This window comes from Crocuta crocuta, unplaced genomic scaffold (genome assembly GCF_008692635.1).
Source record: "Crocuta crocuta isolate KB4526 unplaced genomic scaffold, BGI_CrCroc_1.0 scaffold189, whole genome shotgun sequence".
In the NCBI taxonomy this organism is placed as follows: domain Eukaryota; kingdom Metazoa; phylum Chordata; class Mammalia; order Carnivora; family Hyaenidae; genus Crocuta; species Crocuta crocuta.
The window spans coordinates 3,319,553-3,341,266 of NW_027551564.1; the positions used below are offsets into that span (position 1 = coordinate 3,319,553).

General features: G+C 39.6%; 1 long non-coding RNA gene across 1 annotated transcript; it reads right to left on the bottom strand.

Moving 5' to 3' along the window:
- Positions 1-15,435: 15,435 nt before the first annotated feature.
- On the bottom strand, positions 15,436-20,788 carry LOC144219944 (uncharacterized). Its single transcript, XR_013331547.1, has 3 exons — positions 20,668-20,788; positions 17,642-17,726; positions 15,436-15,522 (listed from the first exon to the last, which is right to left on the bottom strand). It is a non-coding gene; the product is annotated as an uncharacterized LOC144219944 (long non-coding RNA).
- Positions 20,789-21,714: the final 926 nt, after the last annotated feature.

A 21,714-nucleotide genomic window follows, 5' to 3' on the forward strand; every position in this document is an offset into this window, starting at 1 on the left:
TCAAAATCACACTACAGTGAAGGGTGAGTGGTACCATATTGAGATAATACTTCATTACCAAACGCCTTGAACTCTTTTCAGCAATGTAACAATATCAGAAATGAACACGTAGGTGGTTCTGTAACAGAGTAATGATAGTTACCTGAGTTAAAATATACAGTTTTTTTCTAAACCCAGAGAAAACAATGACCTATTCCAGGACTTCAAGAGGAAGAGTTTTTATTAAGTATGGGTATATTCTATGAATCATTGGAACGGAGCACACAGGTCAGCTCTCTTATGCTGGTGAGCATTTCATTCCCCAGAAGGTGTTTTGTTCAACATACAGTCAGGTTTCTTTGAAGTTAGTTTGGTTCTATATATTTTTTCAACTTATAAAAATTGCTCAGCTCATACCAATGTTGGTTAAAATGTCAACACAGCATAGGAAAAGTCTAGATTGATGAGCAACTAGTTAACCAGAGACTTCACTCAACTCTTTTTGTTTGTTTTTTTTTTCATTCAGCCTACGAGAAAGAGGCAAATGGAAAGACATCAAACGAGTAAAAGAGGTTTAATTAAAAAAACAAAACAACTTTCAGAATATGTCCCGTGGAGTGATATCCATACTATTAAATTTTCTAGAACTTTATACCCACATTTTTGTTCAGGGAGCACTGAAGTTAAAAATAATGATTCCTAAGCCCAAAGGACTTTGAAGTCTTTCATCATTCATCAAAGAAAAATAGAGTCCATTCAGCAAACTGTCCTAAGTAAGGGCAAGAATCTGTAGTATAGCTTTGAAAGGTTTCATAGGTAAAAATCTTAAGGGGGAAGCGTAACTTTATTCAGTCATTGAACCCCCAAATATACATATTTGATTCCTTAAACATTCTAGTAATTTCATTCAGCCTCAAATTCTGTCTTTTAAAAAGCAAGTTGTTACTGTGAGTAAAAATTTCTTTTCAGGACAGTATTAAGGAATGGGACTTGTATTTACCCAATACCCCTCTCCCCCAATTTAGTCAATTTCACATGTATGCAAGCTTACGGCAGAGGGAATGGGAAATAGCTAACCTGGGTCAGTTGAAACTTAACCACATATTGGTTGGTTGAATGACTAAATGTTTTGTTCTTTGGCAGCAGTAGTTTTGGGGTTAAAGCAGAAAAACCTTTACATATGTCTAAGGCTGTCCTAAACCAAGATGTTAAGTATTGAAAAATATGATTACTGGTCATGAACAAATGCAATAAAATCATAGACTTTTATTGATGATCTAGGAATTTTTACGCAAATGTCTCATAATGTTCTCAAAATTGTGTTGTCTCCTGGGTTAATTATAGAGAAATTAGTCATGTTTGAAGGATACTCAAGTAATCGGTGAGAAATGAAAAAAGAATCCTTACTTCTACAGATATTTATGTCTATAGTGAAATAAGTGGAGATAATGGCCATATATTTTACATTTTCGCCAAGATAGTTTACCTCCTTTAATAAATTTCAGTTAAGTAAACAGCTTGGCTAATGTCAGTAAAAAATATGAGAATAGAAATTTATCTGTATTTCCTGTTCAACACTTGGGGTCATGAGAACGTGCTAATTGTCTTAGACGCATTATTACTCAAGGTGTCACTAATATGTCCCCTTCAATGCGTCGCTAAAAATAGTGGTACTACAATTTACATTTCCCCTAGCTATGACTCAACAAAAAATTTGGTATTTGGGGAAGAAAGCAAATAATCATTTTAATCTAATCAACAATGGTAGACATACGGGATAAAAATAATTTAAAATTCATGAAGAAACCATCTTCCCATTTTTAAAAGGTTAAGTTCCCCTAAGCTATGAAAGAAAAACACCCTCTGAAGACCTGGGGAAGCAGTAAACACTGGTGGCAAGTGACAGGAATTGATCCTCCTTGGCTGCGCCTGTCATGTCTCGAAGTTTTATTTCCACCATCTCTACAATGCTATGAAAGGAGAGAGTGGGCGCCGGACTATGGCCCGAGGGCTTGGTACCTGGGTCTCTGACTTTTCCTCAATTAGGAGGCCTCCCTGCCTGATGGAGAGACGTGTGTCTGACTGGGGGCTTGGACAGTTGCGAGGTATTGATTAGCCATAATGTGAAGTCAAATCTGAATAAAAAAGCCCCGTGATCAAAAGACCTTCATCGGAGACAGCATGCCCTCTAAGTCAAGGGTCCAGAGAGTCTGATGAGCTCCGTTTCCTCTCTGAGAGAGAGAGAGAGAGTTCCAGTTTCCTTATAAAGGCTCTCTTGATAAGAAAGTCCAGTGGACCTTCTGTCAGAAAAGCTGAGGCTTCAGATTTGACAGGCGCTTGTTAGTTTTTTTCATCCCAGATCATTCAGCATTCAGAGAAGAGAGGAAAAGCCGATTGCTCATACTGCCGGGCGCCATGAAAGCCGGCCTGGCACCTCCACTGCTGCTTTCTGCATTAAAGAGAACGCAAGCCTGCCTGGCCTGGGAAGTGCTCATCAGTGCCGGCCGCCCCACGGTGCACAGAACAATCACCAACTCAGTGTTATTTAGATCGTGAACAATCAACACGCGGCTCTCAGTGGAATTTAGAAAATATATTGGCTTTAAAGTAATAATATCTCTGCCTTCTCTTAGTGGATCCCTTATGATGATTTTTTTAAAATTAAAACATCTTGGTCCCTTTCATTTGTGCTATGTTTTTTTAAACTTTTTTTTAAAGTTTTTTTTTTTTTTTTAATTTACTATTGAGAGACAGAGGGAGACAGAGCATGAGCATAGAGAGGCAGAGACAGAATTCAAAGCAGGCCCCAGGCTCTGAGCTGGTCAACACAGAGCCAGATGCAGGTCTCGAACTCACAAACTATGAGGTCATGACCTGAACTGAAGTCAGATGCTTAACTGACTGAGCCATCCAGGCGCCCCCTATTTGTGCCATGTTTTAAAGACAGTTCTATATATCCCTTACCTTGAGCCTGTATCACAGCCCTGAGAAGCAGAACGTACCAGTGTCATTATCACCAGGTGAAGAATGCAGAGACAAAGATATACACAGAGGCTGTGAGCCGGTCCAAGGTCACACAGATAATTAATGGTAGAGTCAGAATCAGAAGTCAGGTATCATGACTCCTAGTCTGGTTTTCTTATCATAGAACAAGAATTCAACCACTCAGACTCCTACATGAGACATTTGCAGTCGTGACTGAATGCTCTTTAGCTTCATTCAAGAATTGCCACACTGTAATGAACCATATCAACAATCACTCTATTGTTTCTAAAGTTATGGGGGATGTGCACAGTGTTTTCTGCATTCTCCCTTCTTTAATGCGTTGCTATGAATGGATGCTAGTCAAACTCATTCCTTCTGCGAATGTTCTCCTTTCCTTCCAATACTCTTAGTACGCCTGTATGCATTCATTCCGTCACGATTCTGCAGGATCTTAATGTCTCTGTTTTAGGGCTATGCTAGTACTAGTCACTGCTGTATGTCCGGAGCCAGCAGCATGACTGGCCCAGAGCAGTATTTGATAAATATTACTTGCAGGGATAAATGAACAGATGAGTGAAAAGAGACTCTAGAAGTCAAAGGACAGCCCGAGACGATGAGATATTATTGTTAGACTAGATATTATACAGAGCTCTCTATAAATTAACAGAATACACTTGTGAAAATTATGGTCTCTCTCAAATTTCAGAGAACTTTGGGAACTCCTGCCAGAGCCTAGGCCCCCTTGGGACAGTAACAATGTCTCTTTAATCTTTGAATCTGCACCTGCCTGGTACAAAGGAGGCACTACTGCTATGTAACTATTTGTCTAAATGACTGTGGAAGACAAATTCTTTGTACTCTTTTCTTTCCCCTTCTATTTCTAATATACATGTAAGCACTAATTTGTAACATTTATTCAGTATTGTGACAGGCAGAGGGCCATGCACTTAATGTGCGTTAGTATGTTTATTTCGTCAATAACTGGAAGAAGGAAAAATTATCTCCATTATGTAGATGAGGAAATTGAGGCTCAGGAAGGTCATATGACTTGTCCAAAGTCTCACAGCTGGTAAGCGTTCGGACTCAGGTCACATCCAAGATGTACATTCCTAACCATTCTACTAGTCTGCCTCTCAGGCACCTTGCACTGTTTTCTTTTTAATGAACAAGACCAGCAAACACTTAAGTAGTACTTACCGTGTGCAGCCATTGTTCTAAGCACAGTGCACGTATTCATTTATTTAACCCTTGTATCCCCTTGCATAAGACTCGTAAAATTTTTTCTTTTTATACTTATTGTGCTGAGAGAGTTTAAGCAGTATGACTCAAATCACACCACTAGTAAAGGTGGAAGTGGGATTTGAACCCAAGCTCTCTAGCCTTACATTCAAGGCCTTTAACTGCCATGGAATGCTGTTTGTTGATTAAGTTTGGATAGTAGTCAAGTTTTTCTTTAATCTATAATCTTAGCCCTTACTAAAGAATACTTAATTCATAATACTTTGTCCTTTCTAAGGAATAATTAGAATTTCCTTAGCATACATAGCCCATATATATTTCATTCGGTACTTACCCCGAAGTGTGCTAATGTTTTTCTGATAGTCTAATCTCTTTAACTAGATTTTAAGCTTCTGGAGAAACAATGAATGTCACTTTAAAATCCTAAATCCATTGTTTAAGATTTGAAATCTGTTATAATTCTTATTAGTTTGATGTGATTAGAAAACTGTGAGTTTAAGGTACATTATATCCATTGGTCAAGAGATGTTGCAGAGCACTCATTATATAGAGTAACTTATAAAAAAATGACTTGTATATGTTCATCAGAGGCTGTTGAATATTTCTATTATAATATGAGGTAGAATCAAGATACTGCTAAGTGTAGCTAAGAGGTGAAAACTACTTTAGGTATGTTGAGGTTGTTACTTTGCAGAGATTTCTGATGCAAAACAGTTTTGGTATTCACCAACATGCAATTCTAGTGCCATCAGTGAAATTGTTATTTCTGCTGACATAGGTCTCATTCTACTAATTAACCATTGGGAATGTGTATTATGATGTTAAAAATATAAAAAAAGAATAGTACAAAGTAGAAAAAGAGCATTTTTTTAGTATATATATTTGCACTTCTTGAAAGGCAGCCAATTGTCTGATGTTCAAAAGCAAGGGAAGTACTTCTCAGCACATGGTGAAATATATTTGATATTAGCCTCACCTTTGTCAAATCAGAATGCCAGACCACTTATGGCTCACGGGAGAGACTGACAAAGTCCTCATATTTTGCCTGAAACCCTCTATTTGTCTTTATTTACACAAAGTATCTTTTACCAAAATGTTTTGCAAAACTTGTCTTCCCAGACGTTAACCCAATGATAATGCATGGAATGTCAGCACAAACGTCAATTTACGTTTGTTTCTATTTGAATTGATACCAAGAAACCCTTTCAAAAAGAAACCGTTGGGTTTTTAAAGCTTCCGTGGCTATTGCTAGTTTGACAGCCAGTAAGACTTGTTGGTCTATCTAGTCTGGGTCACCTTTGTTAGTTGCCTAGTAAAGAGCTTTCAGGAGTATTCAACTAGAAGAAATTTCATAGTATGAGATTTATTTATTTAGCTCAGTGATTCTCAACTAGGGATAATTTTGTCCCCCCCTGGGGATATCTGATAATGCCTGGAGCCATTTTTGATTGTCATGACTGAGGGTTGCTACTGAAATCTTGCGGGGAGAGGGCCAAGGATACTGATAAATGTCCTCCAGGGTGTGGGCAAGCTTCCACTGCAAAGACAGACCTGGTTCAAAATGTAATAGCACCACAGCTGAGAAATTATGCTTAAAGTCTCTGATTCTCTACTGAAAAGGTCCAGTGCCCTTGAAACGGAGAATGCTAATGCTTTCAATCATATCAGTCATTTACATTTTAGTGAGAGTTTGCTCTTACCTCTGGCCAGAGAAGTTTTCAACTGTGTGGGAAAAGGGCTTCAGGGAGGGGAAAAATATCCAGAGACACTGCATGGGTGAATGGCATCATTGTAGGAAGAGACAGAATACAGAAATAAGAGCCTGAAGGCTAAAGAAGACAGTACATTTCTTTTTTACATACAGCTTCAAGTATAGTCTAGGAAATAAAGAACAGAGATGAGTATGTAAATAGAGCATTATACTAATATGCAATTGGCTAACGGCACTCAAGTAATCAGAAATCAGCATAAAAATATCTGAGCCCTTAAGAATCTGACCTGAGTCTACCATTCTAAATTTTTCTCTTATTTCTCTCCTATGTGATTCCTATTTTCTAGCCTAAAAACATGCTGTGAACTTGATTTCCTGTACTCTGGCTTACATTTTTTGTGACCACCTGAAATGCATTTGACTTCTTTTTCTGCTTATTAATATCAAGAATGGCAAAGACCTTTAGCTTGCAGGTCGACTCTGATCAGTTGGATGGGTTAGTGCTGTGTTGAGAAGGATTCTGAAGTTCAGTCTGGGTTCAGTGGGAAAGACTGCCATGCCTAAGTATGTCTCATATAGGCTGAGGAGGAGTTGGCAGTCATGATTGGGCATGTGCCATCCCAGATTTAATGCACCAAGGCTCAGTCATGACCTTCTCATCAGGTCTTCCCTCAGGAAATCAGTTTGTGTCTGGATTCTTCAGCATTCGCAGTCTGTCTCTCTCATTGGTCCCTAATCCAGAGTGTGCTAATGTTTGCCTTGAGTGTCCAATCTCTCTAAATCTAGTTAGGTTGTACCTTTCTGGAGGAATGATGGTTCCCAGTTTAAAATTCCAAATCTTTAGGAGTTGACCCCTACCCACACTGACCACCCCCTCTCCAAAACTGTAGCCCCTACTTGCCTTTCACGCCCGCTGCCAGTGACTGGCTTCAGAATCACCAGGGGAACCGTTTCAAGAGATGTATTATTAGCTCTCTCCAGACTGACTGACCTATAACCTGCACACATGGAGTTTGGGCTGATGTGTAAACATAAGTGATTTGTGCCTGATCCCTGGTTGAAAACCATGCCAGTGCTATTGGCGACTATTTTCCCTTTTCAAGTTCCAATTTCCTCCCCCACATCATTGCTAATGATTGTGTCTTTCCTTCTGGAAGGCTTTCTACATTTTCTCATTGTCTTTAAAATTTTCACTGTCCTTTCTAAATCATGCTCAGAAGTCACCTTTGTTCTGAGCTTCCCATGGTCCAACCAGGATGAAACCCTTTTTGTTTACTTCTTCTGAACTTTCCTAGCCCTCAAAGAGTATCTATAACATGATCCCTTGTATCGTGATGGTTTATGTACACGTCTTGCTCTTTGAACTGTAATCTCTTTGGATTCAGAGGTCAGATCTTATAAAGAAAAAGTGGTCAATAAACTTGGCTGAGTGAATATATTATTGCTATGGCCTTTTTTTTTTTATGTTGTTACACCTAGTAGAAAAGATAATATGAGGGTAGTCCTGGATGGCATATTTTAAGTCATAGGATTAGAGGCAGTTGAAAAGTCTCTTTTACAATCCTCATATCTGATACCAAAGTCCCTGCCAAACTCTAACCTTGTATCGTGATACTTTATTCCAGGCACTATCCTAGACACAGGAGACACAACATAAAACAGAATCCTGAAAGGAATTTATATACTGATAGAGAAGACAGCAATGTGACTAAGTGTTAAAGATAGTCTGCTGGCTTATGAATGGGTATGGTAGAGACACAGAGATGGACAGGTTGATTTCATTTCAGTAGAAGAGGGTTAGCAAAAGCTTCATGGAGGACATGACACTGAGATTCAGTTCATTTTATTTTATTTTTAAAATTAAAAAAAATACTTTTTGAAAGATATTTTACATTAAAACAATTTTTAAGTTTACTTATTTATTTGGAGTGAAGAGAGAGAGGGCAAAAGGGGCAGAGGAAGAGGGGGGGAGAGAGAATCCCAAGCAGACTCTGTGCTGTCAGTGCAGAGAGCCTGATGCAAGGCTCAGACTCACCAATGGTGAGATCATGACCTGAGCTGAAGTCAGACACTTAACCAAATGAGCCACCCACGCAACCCTGAAAGATTTTATTTTATTTATTTTTTTAAAATATTTTTTAAAATGTTTTATTTATTTCTGAGAGAGAGAGAGAGAGACAGACAGACAGACAGACAGACAGACAGCGTGAGCAGGGGAGGGTCAGAGAGTGAGGGAGACACAGAATGTGAAGCAGGCTCCAGGCTCTGAGCTAATTGTCAGCACAGATCCTGATGCAGGGCTCGAACCCACGAACTGTGAGATCATGACCTGAGCCGAAGTTGGACATTTAACCAACTGAGCCACCCAGGCACCCCTGAAAGATTTTATTTTTAAGTAATCTCTGCATCCAACGTGAGGCTCGAACTCACAGCCCTGAGATCAAAAGTTGCACCCTCTACTAACTGAGCCAGCCAGGCTCCCTTTTCAGTTCATTTTAATATCATGTATATATTGAAATATATATTTTGGACCAGAACTATTCAAGATTCTGAGAAGACAGAAAGAAATAAGGTAGACGTAGTAGATCACAGCACAAAAAGTACAAAATTGGGATTGTCTGGGGTGGGGGATGCCGAGGGAAGGTGAAAGGTATTCAAGGGGAAGGGGTAGTGTGGAGCAAAGGGGCTGTGGTATGAACCAAAGTGAAGCATCTGTGTCTTTAAGTAGTCACAAGTAGCAACATCAGAACTGGGACATAGGATATTAGGTTGTCTGGTGCTAGAAAAGACTATAAAAGTAGCCAAAGGCCAAGTAGGGAAGGACTTTATAAAATACATAAGAGGGTTGGGCTTTGTCCCACAAGCCATGAAAAGACAGTGAGGAGATTTAATCATGAGATCATAATCGTAATCGAGTTCGTGTTTTAGAAAAGTCACCCTGGTGGTTGTGAATAATCCAGTATAATAAATATGACATTAAAATATGAGTGGACTGTGTGTTCCAGTGTACCGTCTTAAAAAAAGGCAGGGACATTTTCTAGAAAACATTTAGCATTAAGTGGTAATAATTATGTATAAACAACACAGGCAAGAACTGCACAGAACCATAGAAAGGGATCAGCAAATGTGCGGGTAAAACTTGATGTGTGTGTGGTTATATAGAACCCAAGACATCACGGCATTCCTTTTCTTTTTAAAAAAAATTTTTTTAATGTTTATTTATTTTTGAGAGACAGAGTGTGTGAGTGGGGGAGGGGCAGAGAGAGGGAGACACAGAGTCTAAAGCAGGCTCCAGGCTCTGCGCTGTCAGCACAGAGCCCGATGCCGGGCTCAAACTCACAGACTGTGAGATCACACCCTGAGCTGAAGTCAGGCACTTCACCAACTGAGCCACTCAGGCGCCCTGGCTTTGCTTTCCTTAGTGATGCTCTTACCAACCATAACTGCTGTAATGGGGTTGGTATTTTACTAGGCAGCACGTGCATTTATGTAACAGATTTGTACACATGACTGATGTTGTGAGTGGTGTCAGGACAACTGAGTCCAAAATGAAGAAACAGCTGATAGCTACAACACACGTGTCTCTGCCCCTAGGCTTCAATGACTTGGGATCTAGGAAACATGCCATTTTGGAGAGCTGTTATTCAAAAAGCTTTTTAATTCAACATTTACTGAAGAAGAAAAAGTAGTCACTTAAAATGAATGGGTTTATATGGAGATTCCTTTAAAAAAAATAAAAATAGACTTACCCTATGACCCAGCAATTCGACTCCTAGGAATTTATCCACAGGATACAACAATGCTGATTTGACGGAGCACATGGACTCCCAAGTTCACAGCAGCACTATCAATAATAGCCAATTTATGGAAAGAGCCCAAATGTCCATCACCTGATGAATGGATAAAGAAGATGTGGTACATATACACAATGGCATACTTCTTGGTGATGAAGAATGAAATCTTGCCTTTCGCAACAACATGGATTGGGTAGTATGCTAAGAGAAATGAGTCAATCAGAAAACGACAGGTATCATATGATTTCACTGAAATGGGGAATTTGAGAAACTCAAAAGATGAACATAGGGACAGAGAAGGAAAAATAAGATAAAAACAGAGAGGGAGGCAAACCATAAGTTATTCTTACCCTTGTTTTAAATGTTTGTTTATTTTTGAGGGAGAGAGAGAGAGCGTGTGAGTGAAGGAGGGATAGAGAGAGAGGGAGACACAGTATCCAAAGCAGGCTCCGGGCTCTGAGCTGTCAGCACAGAGCCTGATACGGAGCTTGAACTCATAGACTACGAGATCATGACTTGAGCCGAAGTGGGATGCTGAACTGACTGAGCCACCCAGGTGCCCCAGGAGACTCTTAAATACTCTTAAATACAGAGAACAAACTGAGGGTTGCTGGAAGGGTGGTGGGTGGGTGGATGTGCTAAGTGAGCGATGGGCATTAAAGAAGGCAATTTCTAGGAAGAGCACTGGGTGTCATAACATTAAGAGGTGAATCACTGGGTTCTGCTCCTGAAGCCAAGATTACATTATATGTTAACTAACCTGAATATAAATAATTTTTTAAAAATGAGTGGATTTGTCAACGTGCTTACCAACACATCTAGGAATAATATACAAAACCTTAGAATTCTGTGTGTGGATCAGCAGAGCTTACATAAATGATCTACCTTATTTGCAGGCAAATGTGCTTGAAACCCCCATGGAGAGCGCCTGTTTCTCATCTACCATGATACCCCGTATGCCTAGTTCTCTTCCTATGTCATCAGTTGTTCCTTCTTAGCTTCCTTTTCTGGACCCTTCTACTCTAAAAGTTGGAAAGAGCAAGGACTTGGCCCTGAAATCCCTTTGTTTTTTATGTTTTTAAACTCAAAATCTTTTTTAAGCCCTATTCTCTCTCCAGCATTATATATCCCTATTATTACTTGACATCTTCACAAGCATGTCTAAGAGGCAACTCAGACTTTTCACAGCCCTAAAGAGCACACGATTCACACCACCAAACTTTCCCTCATACAGTGAACTTCTTACCAAGTTGTTAGAGGCGAATCATACTGGATTTATTGTTTCTTTTGCCACATCCACTTCTATAACTTTGGCAAGTTCTTTCACTTCTACAGCTAAAGTATATCCTGAATCCCTACATTTCTTTGCATCTTTATCACTTTGACCCCAGTTCAAGCCAGGATGAGTTTAGTAGTGTCTGGAGTATTGCAGTGTTCCCCTAACTGGCTTCTTATGCCAGTCTTTTTGTTTTTTTTAGACCATTATTATTTTTCATTCAAGTATAATGAACATACAGTGTTATATTAGAATCATGTGTACAATACAGTGATTTAACAATTCTATTTAATGTTTTTTTTGTTTTGTATTTTTCTGAGAGAGAGAGAGAGACAGCATGAGCAGGGGAGGGTCAGAGAGAGAGGGAGACACATAATTCGAAACAGGCCCCAGGCTCTGAGCTAGCTGTCAGCACAGAGCCCGAAGTGGGGCTCGAACCCACGAACCGCGAGATCACGACCTGAGCTGAAGTCAGACATTTAACTGACTGAGCCACCCAGGTGCCCTAGTGATTTAACAATTCTATACATTACTCGGTGCTCATCAGGATAAGTGAACTCTTACCCTACTTAACCCATTTCCCCCATCCCCCCACCCTCCTCCCCCTCTGCTAACCACCAGTTTGTTCTCTGTATTTAAGAGTCTAATTTTTTGTGGTCTCTTTTTTTCTTTGTTCATTGCTTATGAAAATTTACATATAAGGGAAATTATATGGAATTTATCTTTCTCTGATTAACTTATTTCACTTAGCATAATATTCTCTAGATCCATCCAAGCTGTTGCAAAGGGCAAGATTTCATTTTATTTTGTATGGCCAGGTAATATTCCAGTGCATATATGTGTAGCATATCTTCTTAAGCCTCCTCATGCCACTCTTCCCTCCGGCAACCCCTCCGCATAAGTCATCCCCCATGAGGTGATTTGACTCTTCTTCTCCACAAATAATTTTTTTTAATATTTTTATTTATTTCTAGGAGAGAGAGAGAGAGAGAGACAGCGTGAGCAGGGGAGGGTCAGAGAGAGAGGGACTCACAGACTGAAACAGGCTCCAGGCTCTGAGCTGGCAGTCAGCACAGAGCCCGACGCGGGGCTCGAACCCACGAACCGCAAGATCATGACCTAAGCGAAAGTCGGACGCTTAACCGACTAAGCCCCCCAGGCGCCCCACCACAAATAATTATTAAAAAAATCTCAACCTTGCTTGAAAACTCTTAATGCTTTTGGATATACTCAGTTGTAATAAAAACACAACCCGTTTTTGGCCCCTGCCCTCCTGGTTCATCTCTCCTGGCCCCACTCCACCTGCCGGTCTTCCCACTTCACTGCTTGCTCCTCCTGAGCTCCCATGGCTGCTCACTTCCTTTCTGCTCACACTGCTCTTGTCTCCGTTCCTTGAGGGCATTAAACTTCTGGAGTCCTGGATCCTTTTCTCCAGCCTCCTTCCAGGAAACGTCCACTCCCAGATCTTTCATGACAACTTGCTTCTTAGAATAAATGTCAGCCCCCAGAGACTGGCCTTTCCTAACCACCTAATATACGTTTGGCCATCCACCACCAGGATGTTTCTATTCTTTTCATAGCAACTGTTCGATATTTTCTTGTCTGATTATTTGTATTTTTTTCTACTTTTCTTCACTAGAAGAACACACGTTGAGAGTTGGAGTTTTCAAATGCCTTATTTAACACAGGGTATAGCACATAATAAGTGCCTAACAAACACTGTTGGTTAAATATTGTTGAGTAGCCATTGTTGTCTAGATGTTGTTTGGCAATAAACACACAAATCACCCACTTCGGGGAATACTTTGAAGTGATCTGTTGGCCTTTCCTAATTAAGGTTCTTGACTTTTAGACTCCCAGACATCAGGAGAAACCCATTAGAGGAGTCTCAATAATGGTCTCTTTGCCCTCAGGTCAGCGTGCTGTGGGGCTGGGCCCAACCTAAAGATCTCCCACCTACGCTCCTGCTAATGCAAGCTGTGGAGTCTGATCTAAGAATTAAGGTGGGGAAAACCGGCCATAAAGCTTTTCAAAATTAAGGGAGGGTCAGGAGGTGGCTGACAAGGGAAGTGGAAAGCCTTTATTATATTCCTTATGAAGCACTGGCCCTATTCTGAGCTCCACACACTCTACATTAGGCCCAGGAAATACAACATCTGGCCTCCGTGCCCTCTGAATGAAGGATGGGCCACACTTGGCTGCAAACACAAGCAACACCTTGAATTACGCATGTTTGTAAGTTCATCAACGTGTGCGGTCTGTGAGGGTAAAACCAATAGAAAGTAATGACGGCGGTGGTGATCGGTGGGTGTACCAAAGGGCTGGCCAGTAGCTAACAAGGGAGCAGTAGCGAAAATGATGTGCTTGTTTTCTTTCAGTAGCAAACACACACAGACGGGAGGCTTCCCTTCGTGGGGCCTGTGTTTCACCTTTGCAGCAGATTATTTTACGCAGACCACGTGAGGTTGGCGCTGCGCTTGAGAACACCCAGGCCTCCTTTTTGTCACTTTTTCACCTATAGTATGATAGGCGCAGTGACCTTCTGTACAATCAGAGCATATTGGTCTTCTAAGCAAAATAGATATAACAAACTGTCTTGGTTTGAATCGGGACTGCTCGCTCCTAGGAAAGAAGAGAATGGTGTTTCGCCACAGTGCTGGGTGGGATATTTGGTTTCTTGGCAGGGCTAGATAGGGAAGCTTTATCCACGAGGCATACACTATAAACATTTCAGCATAAGGAAAATGAATGGTCGTAATATAGGACGTTTTGGAGTTTCCGTGGTTTAGGTACTAGAAAAACCTGCTGCCTCCACAGTTTCCACACCTTTTCCTCAGCACAATGTTACACAATTGTGCTGAGGACACTTGTGGCCTCTAATGGCCAGATAATGGACCACAATAAAAGTTATGGGTCCCCAGACGGGTTGAAGCTCATAATGGTTGGCAGGATCCATTATTTCACCATTAAGATCTACAGAAAAGGGAGACAATTGTCAACTAAAAAGAAAAAAAAATATGTCATTGCACATGTTCCTCTTGTTTGAGAAAAATATTTGAATTCCCCAGTGGGTGGGTGGTGGTTTTCCTATGTGTGCAAGTTTCTGTGTCCCTGCCCTGAATGTATTTTTAGAGAGCTTTCAGTGCATAAATGCATTGTCTGCCACCCTAAGTTGAGGGGTGTGATTAGAGCCCCACACTGGAGTTCAAAGTTATTAACTAATCACAATTTTTGCTTTACAAGAAATGAATGGGAGAACAACAATAAAAGAAAAGATGCAGAATAGATTTGATTCAAGTTAAATGTCTGCACGAAGGACTTTTCTTCGCCCTCCCTGATTCGGCTTTGTTCTACAATGCATCCTGCAATAGTTTTAACACCATCGTATATTCTGGAGTCCTGTCTCTGCTTTAGAGGAGTCAAGACCCTTTCAATCATGAGAGTGGTGAGTTATTACCCAGTGTCTTGGTAATATTTCTTTAGAAATCAATAAATGCATATTTAGCCATTTCATTTAGCCTTGAGGGACCCTTGATATTTTAGTTGTGTCTTCTGGTGGACATAATGGTAGCATGATATCAATATCCCTATTCAAAAAGACATAAGTGCACCGAATTCTTTGCTCTTGGCCTTCTCACCTTCAGATGGAACTAGAGTCCATGTACAGTAAACGATTAGCTAGTGTGTGTGTTTGAAGGAAGAGGGGACAGCTGGGGAGCCTGGCCCCATTTTGTGGACCTGAGGTTATTGCAATCTTAAAATTGTCCTTCTTGAGAGGATGAGGGGATTACCTATTTGAGACCCTTCTGTATCAAAGGGAAGCACAGTCCCGATCCCAGGTAGTTCTGCATTTTGAGGCAGTTGCATATTAGCCCCTTAGCTGATTAGAGATATGAACGCTAATACAATTTGTTTCAGAATTTAAATATTCTATTTAAAATGCTATTCCTTGGGATGCCTGGGTTGCTCATTCGGCTAAGCGTCCGACTTCAGCTCAGGTCACGATCTCACAGTTCGTGGGTTCAAGCCCCGTGTCGAGCTTTGTTTGTGGTGACAGCTAGCTCAGAGCCTGGAGCCTGCTTCAGATTCTGTGTCTCCCTCTCTCTCTGCCCCTCCCCTGCTCACGCTGTCTCTCTTTCTCTCTCAAAAATAAATAAAACCTTAAAAAAATAAAAAATAAATAAAACTCTATTCCTCTAAGATAAATAAATGACGGGGCAAAAAACATTTTCAGCACATTTTGTAGGTAAGCCACATGAATCTCCCCCTTTGTGTCACATAAAATGAATGAATTTCAGTTCTCAAAGAACCTCAATCTAAGGCACTTCCCTTTTTATAAGCTCTTCATACTTTGTGAGTATGGCAATGTGTAAGTGAAATTTGTCCTCTATATTCATTTATTTATTATAAAAAATACAGCGTGCATCTTTTGTATTAAGTTTTTAATGGGTTTTCGTGATCTTCTGTTCACAAGTTTTGGTTTTAGCTCTGTGAAATTGTTGTTGCCTTTCTAGGTTAGAGGCTCTTTGCTTTTGTATCTGTAACAAAGAAGGCCAGTCAACTGTTCAGGAATTTGAATCGAATAAAATGTATTCAATAATAAAACAATACTAAGAGTTTCATTAAACAATTTTTTTCCAGGATCCAAGTCATTTTACAAAAATCAGGTTTTTTCATGGGTATTGTGTGAGATCATTGCATTTCTTACATGTTATACAGCTGGAGACCTGCAGTGAAAAAGCATCACATGCACCCTTATAGAGCAGTCTACCATGTTGTATTCATACACTGATTTGTAAGACTTTAGATTTATAGGGGTGTCTGGGTGGCTCAGTCGGTTAAGCATCTGACTTCAGCTCAGGTCATGATCTCATGGTTCCTGGGTTCGAGCCCTGTGTTGGGCTCTGTGCTGACAGCTCAGAGCCTGGAGGCTGCTTTGGATTTTGTGTCTCCCTCTCTCTCTGACCCTTCCCTGCTCATGCTGTCTCTCTCTCTCTCAGAAATAAATAAAAAACATTAAAAAATTTTAAAAAAGACTAGATTTATAAAGTCAGAGGAGAGTAATTCTCCTCTGAAGAAACCGGTTTGAGTTTATCTTAGTGACTCTGGATCATGTATACTGTGAATTGTGTAACCGATAATGTTTGTCACCTTCTCTCAGCTGCCAGAAAACTCGTAGCCACATTTGTGGCTGAATTGAAACTAGTGTATACTGTTTTATGTATCTTTATATTTTTTAATGTTTATTTTTGAGAGAGAAAGAGACAGAGCATGAGTGGGAGAGGAGCAGAGAGAGAGGAGGACACAGAATCCAAAGGCTCTAGGCTCTGTCAGCACAGGGTCTGACACGGGGCTCGAACTCACAAACCACGAGATTGGACACTCAACCCACTGAACCATCCAGGCACCCTTATTTTATGTATCTTTAAGTAGTGCTTTTAATTTTTTTTTGGAAAGAAGGCAATGTTTTTGTAATTTATGACATAGGCCTATATCGCTTGCTATTGTATCCTCAGTACATAGCATGCACAGACTCGGAAGGAGAGAGAGAAAGGAAGAGAGACAGAAGGCAAGAGAAGAAACAAAGGAAGGAAAGAAAAGAAAGAAAGAAGAGAGAGAGACGAGAACAAAATGAGAAAGTCTTTGTGTGTGTTCAGGCTCTAAACCACTGTCTGTAATGACAGCCACTGGCCACGTGCGGCTGTGGAGCCCATGAAAGGTCATTAGTCCAACTGAGATGTAAGTGTGAATACCCAATGTATTTTGAAGACTTAATATGAAAAAACGTATGCAAATATTTCAATAACGTTTTATTGACTATATGTTCAAATGATAATATTTTAGATATATTGGGGGGCGCCTGGGTGGCTCGGTTGGTTAAGTGTCCAACTTCAGCTTAGGTCATGATCTCATGGGTGGCGAGTTTGAGCCCCTTGTAGGGCTCTGTGCTGACAGCTCAGAGCCTGGACCCTGCTTGGGATTCTATGTCTCCGTCTCTCTCTGCCCCTCCCCTGCTTGTGCTCTGTCTCTCTTTCTCTCTCTCTCAAAAATAAACATTAAAAAAATATATTTTAGATATCTTGGGTTAAATGATTTTATTTATTTATTTATTTGTTTGTTTACATAAATGTTTATTCATTTTTGAGAGGGAGAGAGAGAGAGAGAGGGAGAAACAGAGGGAGCAGATGGGGGTGGGGGAACAAAGGATCAGGCTCTGCACTGACAACAGAGAGCCTGACTCCGGGCTCGAACTCATGATATGTGTGATCGGGACCTGAGCTGAAGTTGACTGCCTAACTGACTGAGCCACCCAGGTGCCCCAGGTTCAAAGACCTCATTGAAATTAATTTTATCTTTCTTTTAGAAATGGCTACTTGAACATTTAAAACTATGTGTGTGACTTAAATTTACGATTTGCATGATCTTTCTCTTGGACATTATACTGTAAGGCCGCAGCAAGCTGGTGGTGCCTGCACAGCTTCTCAGAGCACATTTTTCTATAACCTAGTACTCGCTCTCTCTCTGTGTCAGCTACAGGGGAAGTCTATTTGTGACAGCACTAAAGTTGGCAGAATCCTTCATCTCTCAATTTTTAGATCTTTAATCTTAATAACCATCTTCTAAATTTTCCATTGTGATCCAGGCATTCTATATTACCTCCAAGGATCTGGTCATATGGTGCTCATGTTTTGGGAAGAATTTCTTCTTTCTTAGTGCACACATACACTTCCAGTGTTTTATACTTGAAAAAATAGAAACATGTTGAATTGTCTGTCTGCCATAAATTGAGAGTAAAGTATATAAAACTATCCTCTTTTCTAGGGAATAAATAAGCCAAGGATATTTTCTTCCATCTTATTTTTTCTGGATCTAAAAGCTAAGTTAGGGCACTACTAGAGAACATTTCAGATGGATAAATTTGTGAAACTTAAAGAATATTCTGCATGAGAACATTTTCTGAATCAGAATCTATAGAGCAATGTGATCTGATGGCAAACTGGACACATTGTCCTTCACTTTGAGGCCATAACCATCAATATATTGTTCTGTAATATTTAAATACATGTGGGTAAGCATGTTGGACTCAGTAACATGGTCTTCTTCTCTGGCTTCAATTATTTCATTTGATCATTTATATATGAGTGAAGAATTTTCAAGGACTGGAGAAGAATGGAACATTGAGAATATATCAAAATAACTTATCTCCATGTTTCACTTTGAAGCCCCACCCTTTATGTCCAGGCTCCTGTAAATGACAGTGAAAGTCATTCCCTGTGGGAGAAGGTGAAAAACCAAGTCCCCTCTGTCTCCTCACAAAGCTTGTTGCCAGTTAATGCAATTCCTTGGGGTTAAGCTCTTGTCTGCAGAGAGTCCAGGTAAATTGTTTCTGTTAGAGAATGAAGCTGCCGTCACTGGTTTTGGGAAGTGTTTCAGTTATAGGACAGTACTTAGGCAGAAAGCAAAAAGAAACCCTCCGCTTTAGAATAAATTTCAAGGTTCTATAAAATGTTTTGGTACTAATATAATGTTTAATGTTTTCATGAATAAAATATTGATTTGTAATACACTTTTTTAAAGAAAAACGTGAATGTGATGAGCAATTTAAAATTCATGCATCTGCTTTTCCTCCAGAGTGACCAGGGGCTTCTGAGTGGGATGACAAAGAAAGGTGTGTGCAGTTCTCTAGCACTGCTGTCTATTCGAGGCCGTGGGATCAGCAAAATTAGATGAAGGTTAAGGCAGCAATGTAAATTTTGGTAATAAGGTTTCTATATTTTAATTTGAAACCAAACATGCCATGGGCCTGTTGGTGGTAATCCCATTTAATCTTGCAAAAAAGCTTTCCTGGTATCAAGAGATCCAGATCAGTACTGCCATTATTCCCCGGAAAATGAGACATTTTCTTTATCCTTCACCTTGAAGTGGTCTAAACATAACTATAACATTTTGATGACTTTAAAAGAGCAAATATATTCATATAGTTATGTATAAACTCAAATGTATATATGTTATATACAGTGTATGTGTTATATATGTGTCTATTATGTCTATTATATATTTATCCATTCTACAACTCTGCTTGAAATTACAGTACTTACATTTAAAACATTTATGCTTAATTTACTAACTGGGTCTCTAAACAATACCGTTTCTATCCTCCATAGCACTTGTATACATACATGAGAACAGGTAGACGTATATACATGTAGAATGCCAAGGAGGATGAAGATACACAAATGTGCGTGTGTGTATTACATATATATAGTATATGTAATATATGTGTATATGTGTATGTATATATATAGTTTTTCAAAAACAATATGGTGGAATGGAAAGGACATAAATTTTAAGGCCAGAAAAATGTATATGCACTCTATTTCCTTCCCTTCTTCCCTTCTCACTTGATCATGGCATGCACATCTACGATTATCTTCTCTCTCCCTCCTCTTCATTAGTTTTATCATTCTCATCAGCAGAAGATATATAATACCACCTCATATATTAAAAAAGCCCCGAAAACAATGGACAAATATACCTTCTCTGCTAGGTGAAAGTTTCATTATGTCAAGCTATTTGTCTGTCTTATTCAGTGCTACATAACCAGCATTTAGAATATTGCCAAGAGTGGTCTAGCATTTATTAGATCCTCAGCAAACATTTGTGACATGAATGAATGAATGAATGAATGAATGAATAAACAATGCCTGAATCATAATATAGGCTCAGTCAATGTTGGCTCTTATTATAATGAAACTGACTTTTTTTGAGCCTGGTATTTGCTTTAAATGCCAAGAAGATTCAGAACAACCACACAACAAAGCCTGTCTAAAAGCATTATATTTTTGAAGTCTGGAAGACTTGCATGTACACATTTCAGTGGTTATCTGGTTTAATGTGCTTGACATTTCTTTAAAATTTTATAGGGAAAAGTCTGCCATAAAATCTTAGAACTTTCTATTTCACTTACCACCCTATTACTGTTTGAACATGGTATACAGTAACACAGTCTTAGACAAAGTTATAAAAATAGAATATGCTAAAGTTTTAAAAACTAGAATTGGCTTATTCCAATTATATGTTTGACTTAGGAAGCAAATAGTGTGTGCTTTGATCAACTGGTAGAAAATATAGGACATATCAATGTAGTTTCAGGGATTATAACAAATGTACCATTCTGGAGGGAGATGTTGATAGAGAAGGCTGTGCATGTGTGGGGGGTAGGAGAAGCATGGGAAACCACTCTACCTTCCTCTCCATTTTGATGTGACCCTAAAACAGCTCTAAAATAGTGTTTTTTTGAAGAAAATACATGATACATGATAATTTTAGTTTAATATCTTGCAATAGCAAATTTAAAGCTTTCATGTGTTTCAAACTTCCTCAAAAAGAGGAGTAAAAATGAACAATTTGAAAATTCCTCAGTTTTGTTCTTTCAATGAAATTACCATGTGTTTGGTAATATATGAGCCATACCCGCAGTGTGAATTAAATTTTATAAAGGAACACAATAGTTAATACCACTCCAGTTTTGGTATGTTGAACTATAAATCCACTGAAACAGAAATGAATCATTGTAAAACACGCTTTGATATGCCACTCACTGTCCATACAATTTCAATGTTCCCTCATTGCTTTGAGCATAAATGGCAAACTCCTTATCCCGGAAATACATCGTTCTTCACCTTGATCTCAAATGATCCTCAAAGCCTTAATTCCTTCTCACATATACAAACCCAATCGGATAGCAGTGATCAACAGTGTGACCTTGGAAGTCAGGCAGAGATTCAGAGGGCTGGATGGAAAACTCTCCAAGTCACATCAATTGTGGAACCTTGCCACTGGCACTTGGAACATGGGCAGCAATGAGGGCACAATCAACATTCTAGAACTTTCTGAAATCTGTGAAGTTGCTAATGGGAACTGGAATGGCCAGGGTTGAGGAACTCTATGAAATAGCAAAACCAAATAGTCAACAGAATTACACAACTATATACATAGATAGAAAATTATTTCTTTCTGCTATTTTGCTTCTGCTACAAGAACTGATCAGTGCATCAGGATGGAATGGAACAGCATGAACCAATGTCCATTTCATTTTAGATGCATCATTCACTAGTTGTACCCTGAATGTCCATTCGGGTCAGCCGGGGAACCTCATTAAATATGGGACCAGATTTCTGCACACTGCCTGCAGAATTCCTCAGGCCTCCACTTCTAGATATCATTGTCTCCTTTGGTTTCTTTTCTATTTTGACCTTAAATCTTAGCTCTAATTTTCAATCCAGTCCTTGAAATTTAAATTCCACTGTGAGCTATTTACCTTGTTTTTATTCCATCAAGACACTAGATTTATTATTATCTTCCAACTCTAAACACCACAGGTGCTGGCATGGGAAATCCAATGCTTGTATCTTGCCCCGTCCCGAGGAAAGCCTTGGCTTTGTCCTCTCTCTCTGTCTCTCTGTCTCTCTCTTTCTCTCTCTTGCAGGCAGACCCTACCTTCAGTCAGTCTGGGCCACGAACTACAATGTGTTATGGAAACAGAGTAGCTGGTAACCCAGTGTCTAGACAAGCTGACAAACAGTTGGCATGGATCAAAAGGAGGACCCAAAGCATCATGGGGAAGGAATCAGACTTGACTTCTGTCTAGGCTTTGTTACTGACCAGCTAGCCCTGAGATACCTAGCAAATCCATTAACCACTCTGAGACTGTCTCACCTCTAAGAGTT